Genomic DNA, 9,367 nt, shown 5'->3' on the forward strand with positions numbered 1-9,367 from the left:
ACGTAAATAAATACATGTTCTTGAATTGAAATAATAAAATTTTGAAAAATGTGGTTAATGATAAAATAGGATATCATTTAAATAAATTGATTTATAACCAGATTTCGGAAATAAAACAGTTAGATGAACACTAAAGCTTTTAACTACTGAATATTTTTTTTGTCTATACTAGCGAATTAAGGACTCAGTTAATATTGTATTTATAAACTGTTTTGTAGAAACTACTAAGATGTAATATACTTCTGCTGTAAAATGATGTATGTTTTCATTTTATTTAGCAAATGTAGTTTATACATAAAAACTAAATGAATTTGTTAAACTATAATTTTACATGTGTATATAAAATTTAAGTTTAAAAATAAATAAGTTTTATTCATTATCTAGTTCGAAATCTAAAACAAGTTGTAGATGAAAATCTATTTTAGTTAAAATATTCAAAATACTTTCCTGTCAAATAAAAAAAATGCTTGTTGATCTTAAAAAAATTTTATAGCAATGATTTTTTTGTTGACTATATTTTGCACCAAAATAAAAAATAGTCAGCTTTTATCGTTTTGTTATATTCTGTCTTTTTGCCTATATACTTTTCTAGGCCAAAATCAGCAACAATAACTGTATAAACACAGTTAAGCTTAAAAAGTTTGTTTTCCTACAAATTTTATAAATATACTTCTGCTTATAGCACGCGCACTGTAGTCTGATGGATCCCAGTTCACAGCTTATTGTCTTTATACTGGTATATTTTTTAATTTCTTAAATTCCTGACACTTTACTTCTAAAAACTTGACTCGTAGTCTTTCTAATTAAATTAATCCGAATCTTTTATTCTATAAAAACCTGTCAGGATCTTGTACGTCACTAACTTATACAAAGTTTTTGATTTTTAAATAACTTTAAATAAATAGTAAACTCAGCAGTTGTTAACTTATTAGTTGAAAATAAGGTTTGTATAAACTAAAAAACGATTAGCCACAATTAAGAGTAACGACACTTGCGAAATTTTATATATTGATTATTTAAAGTAGATCATGTTATGTTGAAAATATTCGAAGAAAAAATAACTCTGAACAAAGATAACAGAATAATTACTAAGAAGTATCAAATCAAACTTTTAAACACCATTCAAAATAATTTAGTGCTTTTTTTTTTCTGAGAATATTACTTTTTACAAGAACAAAAACTTCATGTTGCTAGTTTAAAAACAATTTTTATCTAAATAATTAATCTTTAAAAACTAAAACACCCTAATAATGGCAGATTCTTAAAATTTTTGCAACTTTTTTAATATTTGAAAAAATTGATTTACGTAAACATCTATGAAAAAAAGACTTGGTAGTTGAAAATTGATACTTTTTATTTTGTCAAAAAACAACAATAACTTTAAACATTTTCTACTTAAAGCTAGAAAGTGTTAAATTGAAAGCTTAAAAGTTCATAAAACCTATTTTTAATTCTCAACAAATCTTTTGATAAGCGGAAATGAGTTTAACAATAAGTTTATAGTTGAAAAGATAAAAAAATACCTACTGAGCGAAAAACATTTAACACACTTCTGCATTAAAATTCATTGTGCAAATCCAAAATGTTAAACTTTAAGTTACAAGGAATTTGAACTCATACACAAACATTCACAAATAAAGTAATACTATAAAATTAAGTTATACTTTATTCGCCTTTAAAACTGCTTACAACATAACAAATGTTCTCAGATAGTCATTTAAAAAAAATATCAACAGTAAGTTACTTCGTAAAAGGACTAATAAAAGTACTTGCTTAGAATAAATGTTTGAACAGACTTTTTGTTTGAAAATAACTTTTTTACAGAAAAAAAATCAACTCCAAGACACAAAACACTGTATGACGTTTAAAAGTACTCGCAAATGAAGTAGTACTTGTTGGAATCCGGGTAGTTGACAATCTTGTTGTGGTATGACGTAATGCCGGGGTGGTAGGACCACGTGACGTGAGTGCCGCTCATCAGGTCGTACGAGGACTCGGAGAACCAGTTGTCGTGATTTCGACTGCCACCCCGTCCCCCACTCGTCGCCACACGTCACGGTCGAATGCGTCGCGCACTATGCCCACGTAGTAGTTCGTGTTCAGCAGACCGAGACCTTCCGCTATTTCGCTGTGAATGTTTAATAAAAATATTACTGAAACTTGAATTTATTATAAATGTTTGTGTAATATTGATAATGGTAACTACTTTGTTTTTACTAATGCAAGAAAAAAAATTATAAATGTCTTCAAGATACAACACTAGCTTGCTCACTGCATATTATACAAAACAAGAAAACAAGAGTGTATATGTGTTTACACAAAACCCTCTTCCCTCAATTGACAAAACTCTGGGGTCGTACTGCAATATGTCGCCCCCGAATTCCTTCTTACAGTAGGCGCTTGCCTCCGGACGAGACATTTGCAGCTTGACAAGTTTAAAGTTGTAGTCTGTTTGTCAGTGGACAAGTTTATAAGTTAATTAAATATGGTGAAACATTTGAAATTTAATCTAAATAATTGAAAACATTCCTTTAGAACAGGGGTCGGTAGGCAGTTGGTGCTGGCGGGCCAAATTTCAAGTTTTCAAAATCTTCGCGGGCCACAGTTTTTGTTTTAGTTATATTTGAATAATCGTTCAACTTCAGTTTTGATCACACCAGAGATAGTTTTACTTATATTTACTTTATTATTTTAAATTACATGTAGCTACACACAAATGCCTATTTTATATATAGTTATCTATTAGAACAGAATTAACATTGTTTAATATACTTAAGTTTAAATAAATAGCTATTTTTAAATTTTTAAGATTTAAACTGAATAAGTTTTTTTTTTTTTTTACTTACAACCTAACTCTCTATAAAAACCGAGCTTGAAAAACATTTATGGGTAACTTTTACACCTTTTTATATTTTAAAAAATGTTAATTTTTGAAAATAGTTTTTGCGTGTTAAATAGTTTGCACTCTTTAGAAAATTCATTTAATAGTTAACTAAACAAAATTAATTCTTATTTATACTGTAGATAAGCTAAATCTAATTTTTTAACATAATTAATGCTCTAATATTTTGATAAAATACCTTATTAGTAATTAATTAGTTTTTTACACGGTTGCCACTTTAATAGCAAAAATGTCTGAATTATATTAAAAGTTTATTAAAAGTTAAATTCTAAAGTTTATAATAAGGTAATAATTATCAAGGGCGATGCGTGATAAAATATTAGAGTAGGCAACAATTATATTCGGAGAGTGAGACTTCAGATACTTTTGCAGATCAAAAATAAAGTTTGACAGGCCGCGTAGTTTTAGATAAGTATACGAAAAAAAGTAAAAAAAAAACTTTAATACTAAACTTCGATTGAACTTAAATATAATTTTTTCAAATAGTTTAAACTAATATTATTAAAACGTCGCTTATGGTTAATACTTAAAACTTAAAGTTGTTTTATTAATATTTTGTCTATTATTTTTGTAAATTTAATTAGATTAAAAAAAAAAAGATTAAAACCAACGTGGGCATACATTTCCAGGACAAAGTCTCGTAACTGAAAATTATAGAACTTGTTAAAAGTTTACAAAATAAAAAAGAAAATTAAAGGTTATATCTGAACATTGTTTACTTACTAATAATGATTGTACTTCAAGCATAATTAGCTTACAATTTAATACATAACAAGTACAAAATACTCTCTAAAGTTTTTTATTCAAATATTTAATACGTATCTATAATGATATAAGCGTTTTAATAAAAAGAATAAACAATATATATCTGCTTGATAAATGTTTAACAAAAAGTTTAATTGCATTACTTAACGTAAAATATTTTCACAAAATGTGTTTGTTGTAAAGTTTTAATTGATAATTACCGAAAACAAAACACATCACTAACTATTTAATTTTTTCCGAGTTAACAAGAATTAAAGTTTAAAATATTAAAAGTTTTGTTGAAACTTAGCTCAAAACATTAAGATGTATTGTTTTAAAGTATGTAGCTTTTTTAAAAGCATTAGAAATTATAAGTTATAAACCAGTTGTTTTAATTTCTGAATGTTTAACGTTTTGCTTTTTGTTTTTGAACTTAAACATAGTTTTAAATATGCAAATCACAAGTCTCTACTAACAATGTATCTTTTTGGAAATGCACTTTCTTTTCAACGCATTCCATCAACAACCAATTCTTATGCAACGCGATCTGAATGTAAAATTTATAGATTGAAAGAAAATAAAATAGTTATGAAACAAAAAACTTTGATAAACTTTACAAAAAATTCTATTAAAATCAAAGCTAAATAAATTTTGAAAGTAAAGTAGTAAGTTTAGGCTTAATTGTTTAAAACTGTCTTAAATATTTTTTTATAGTTAATAATGAGTTCAAGCTAAGAAAATTGTCGCTAAGAAAAAAAAAAGCTTATATAAGCTTTAACTATTTATAGTTGATTATTTTATTTACCGTCAAGTTTAAGCTCTTGAAATACTACAAATTTCATCACGATGTTTAAATCGTTAACATTAAATTTAATTACTTTGTGGTAGTGCTGTGGTTTTACTGCCTGATATTACTCTTAAAAATAGATTTATATTTAAACTAGACACTAAATTTAAACTTAATACTGCAAAAATCAAATAGGTAAAAACTTGTTTTACTTCAGCATTTAACAGACTAACATGGTATCAAAACATGTTGTTTAATTCATCAATGGTAACTTTTATTTTTTATTGCTGTTTAATGAAATGCATTCTAATCATGTGTTTATGAGCTAATATTATTTTGTTGTAGCACAACATATCACAACTGCCGCTAATTTTTTTTTTTTTTGAAGATACCTGTTAAATCGTATATACCTAGCTTAAGCATATTAAGATGAGTAATTAATATAATGGAACATAAAAAGTTAAAAAATATTTCATTAATCACTTAACTTCATCGTTATAACCTCTAGGCGAAATTTTAAAGTATAAATATTTAATAATCAAAAAACCCTTTCAAACCTGAAAACTCGCTTAGCGGTGAAACCGATAACTATTAAAATTATTTTTATTTCACAAAAATATAAGTACAATTTTAGATCAACTAAAACTAACTTACTTTTCTTTTGTGTTAAAACTGCATTTTTTATTTGGATCGCAGGTGGTTTCAATCTGCGAATTTCCAATCCTTAATATACCTGTTTGTTTCAATATTTATTTTTAAACTATTTTCTTTTTTTAAATATAAAAAATCACATTTCATTTTTATTATAAGTTTATTTGAGACCTTTCGTAGTAAGTCTTATAAAAAATTGTATTTTACTAAATTAAACTGAATTGAAATTGAAATAAGAATATAATGAAGTTTAAAGTTACAAAATATAAAATGACGTAACAATCAAATTTAAAAAATAATTAAATGCTTATAGTGTAGAAATTTTTCTGTACTAATAAAACTCTTTAGATTAGATCCACACTAAAATAAACCAGCGATAAAAAAGAAAATAACACTACAATTAAAAAAAAAGAGTTACGAGAAACTAGTTATTTTAAAATTACTTAATATAAGGGTTTAAAAAGTCTAGTTTGGTATACGAACTTTTTTTGCTTACATAAATCAGGCCTTAAAGATTGAATGCATAAGGCTTCTAAAATGTGTAATTGAAAAGAGTTCTCCGCTCTAACTAAAACTGAATTTTTTTTTTTATATAATTTTTTGCACACTTCTGATAGTCAAACAAATGTTGCCCAATCGCCGAGAAGTATTTTTTCGTGGTTTCATCGAAAAACCATCAAACCAGCTTTTCAAGATTTTCGGAACATGCTGATCGATTCTTACGTGAAACCTTTGAGATGTTTTTCCCACGTAGTCACTACCACAGTGACAACTAAATTTATAGATAATGATATTTTTTTCTTGGGTGGGAGAAGCATACTTGTAAATTCCATTTAGAGGTCGATCAGTATACAAAATTGTTTTTAGACGAACAGAGCTGAAAACCTGGCTTATTTTCTCAGAAATTTTCTTAGAAAATTCTTAGAAAGTTTCTCAGAAATATTTCCAAGGTAAGGAAGTTATAAGTATACTGGACACTTCTGAAGGCCAATCATTTTTAAAGCTGTTGAACTTCTTGCTCTTGTTATAACTTTCGAAACTAAGTTACCTGGATAATCAAGGAAAAGGAAAGTATTTTGAAATGTTTTCAACTCGCCTACAAGAAAGCAAGGAGAACAAAGTCTGGTGAAACGCTTCACCATACCCGTTAAAACTCCTATCTTCTGCTTGACTGGACCAAAAGATGCTCTCAGAACATATAATGCTTCTGAACTTTTAATACAAAAATTATGAAAAAAATTACTTTTCATTTTTAGCTAGAGCGGAGAACTCTTTTCAATTACATATTCTAGAAGTCTTATGCATTAAATCTTTAAGGCCTAGTTTATGTAAGCAGAAAAAGTTCGTATACCAAACTAGACTTTTTAAATCCTTATATTAAGTAATTTTAAAGTAACTAGTTTCTCGTAACTCTTTTTTTTTTTTAATTGTAGTGTTATTTTCATTTTTATCGCTGGTTCATTTTAGTTTGATTTAAATCTAACGAGTTTTATTAGTACAGAAAAAATTCTACAGTATAAGCATTTATTTAGTTTTTAAATTCGATTATTACGTCATTTTATATTTTAAAACTTTAAACTACATTTTAATCTTATTTCAAACTCAATTCAGTTTAATTTAGTAAGGTAAAATTTTTGGTAAGACTTACTACGAAAGATCTAAAATAAATTTAAAGAAAAAAATGAAATGTATTTACTATATTATTTAAATAAGTTATGCACTGGAAAAAAGCGGTTCATATATTTGTTTTGCATATAAGTTTTTTTTCAAATACACCAAACAAACCTTGGATTTCTTCAGGCCGGGGCGTCGCAGTGAACTCCATACTCATAGAGTCAGATTTCCCATACACAGCAAGAAACATCAACACAACGCTTAGAAAAAATTTCATCCTTAAAACAAATCTGAGCAACTGAGTTTTTTAAACTAAAAAATTATGTTTTATCTAAATAAACTAAAAACTTTGTATGTTTTAGTGATCTCTACTATTTCTTAAAAGGTAGGTTTTTAAATACAACAATTATAGAACTTAAAAAAAGTACATTTATAAAAACATTCTAGTAAAAACTAATAATTTAAACGTTTTGCTTGATAGATGACGGTTTAAAAGTATATTAAGCTATACAATAACCTATACTATAAATTAAATTTAAATCGATGATATATAACACTAATACATAAAGTTAAGTAAAAATTAAATATTGTATACCTTTTATCAATGTCCAATTATAACTATTAAAGATATATTACCTGCAATTTATTTATCATCATTTTTTTTTTTGTTTTTAAATTCATATACTTACAACAGGATTTTATATTACAAAGATACATACATTTTAACTAATATTTGTTTAATTTTATTATAGTTTCAGTCGAATTATGAAAAAAAATTAAAATGAACCTTTTAAGTTATAAAAGCTTTGTTTATGACAAATTATTAACTAGTGCTTTTTTGAGTAAAAACTTAAGTCTAATTCAAACTTATCGTTTAAATCTTACAAATAAAAAACTAATTGTCAGATATATTTTAACTTATTGTATAGTTTCTAATAAAAATATGATTGTTTAAAATCATATGGAAAGTAAACACAAATGATTTTTTTATAAAAACTATAAACAAAAGGTTTGAAGCTAAAATCTATCTATCAATCTATATTAAATAAAAAATCTAAAAAAAATAATTTTATAACGTGAACTATTTCATCTATCTATACAGATGTTAAAGCATTACAGCTCGTAAACATAAAAACACTTCTAAATAATTTCAATCTTAGTTTTTGAAAAACATATGTTAAAACAAAATTAAAACTTTTTTTTTCGTTCTCGTTTTTTCCTGTTCAAATTGGAAACCGCGATTAGCTTTAAGAATGTGTAAAGTGGTATTAATGGATGGAAATTTAAGTTTAATATTGAAACTAGACACTAACGAGTTTATATGAACTTAAAAACAGGTTATACGCATTGTTGTACGATTTTAAACGTTTCAAACAATTTTTTTGACCTACATATTACATAATGAAACTTATAGACTATTTTACACAAAATATTGTAAATTTCAACTTTTTCTTTTCTTTTTTCAGTATTAACATTTATACTTTTTGATATTAGGTTTATACTTTTAAACAAATCTAATGTTGTTAAACTGTTAATTGTTAACATGTTAAATGTTTAAAAAGTATTTCAATCGTACAATTTAACTTGTTGAAGCTTGTGTTGAAATAATAATTTTTTTTTTTAACAGTTAATAAAAACTGGGTAATTTATATACACTTTCATTCGCATAAAAACTTTGGTAAAAATATATTATTTAAGTATCTCTTATATGAGCAAACTATAATTAGTTTAGAGTTTAAGCATAATTTTTTTATTACAAAAAACAACTCAATTTAAATTCAAAAAGCTTATAAGAAAATTCTGAAATGTTTTATAAAACATATTTTCAATTAAAATCTTATGAAGTACTATTTTAGACCAAATACTATAAATAAGATAAAAGTTTAAACTACGTCATAAAATCATTGTAGTGTGTTTCTGAAGAAAATGAATTAACATAAAAAATAATTTTCTCTTCTTTTATTTAGTATTAAAAAATATTGGTTTTATTTACGGCATTATTTTTTTTAGCTTAAACGATCAGACAAAAGAAAATACATGATATAATAATAAAAACGTAGTCATAATTTTAATTTTGAAGAATGGTTAAATGAAAAAAAGGTTAAATACATAACAAGAACTAAAATGTTAACTAGTTGTAAAAATATTTGACATAAAAAAATCTTATTTTAAGTAGTTATTTAAGCTGTCTTATACTCATTCAAAAGTAAAGTTACAATCTCTTAATGTCAAAACACGTTTGACACACATTTTTAGTACGATAATTACTACGAAGTATTTTTTTGTTTTCCAGACATGTAAAATTGTTTAGTATTTTCCTCAGAAAATATTATATATTTCTGTAAATTACATAAAACTAAAATAAATAAATTTTTGAGTTTCAGTTCGTAACAAGTTTAATGTCCAAAATATAGAGTTTTTTTTTTTAAATTTTCATTAATTATTAATATTACTTAAAACTATTAAGCTGTTTATGATTTGTCATAATATCTAAATATTTTTTTTGCATTCAATTTTTTTTTTATAACTTTACAAAGTGTTAAACCTTGAAACTGTATATTAAAAAACATTTCTAATATTTATATTTTCATAAAACTTCTAAACTCCTTTTTAATAAATTATACAGTACCCTTCTTTTAACAAAAGGGTTGATCATGCCAATTCGATCA

This window comes from Thalia democratica, chromosome 5 (assembly GCF_965202585.1).
Source record: "Thalia democratica chromosome 5, ktThaDemo2.hap1.1, whole genome shotgun sequence".
Lineage (NCBI taxonomy): Eukaryota > Metazoa > Chordata > Thaliacea > Salpida > Salpidae > Thalia > Thalia democratica.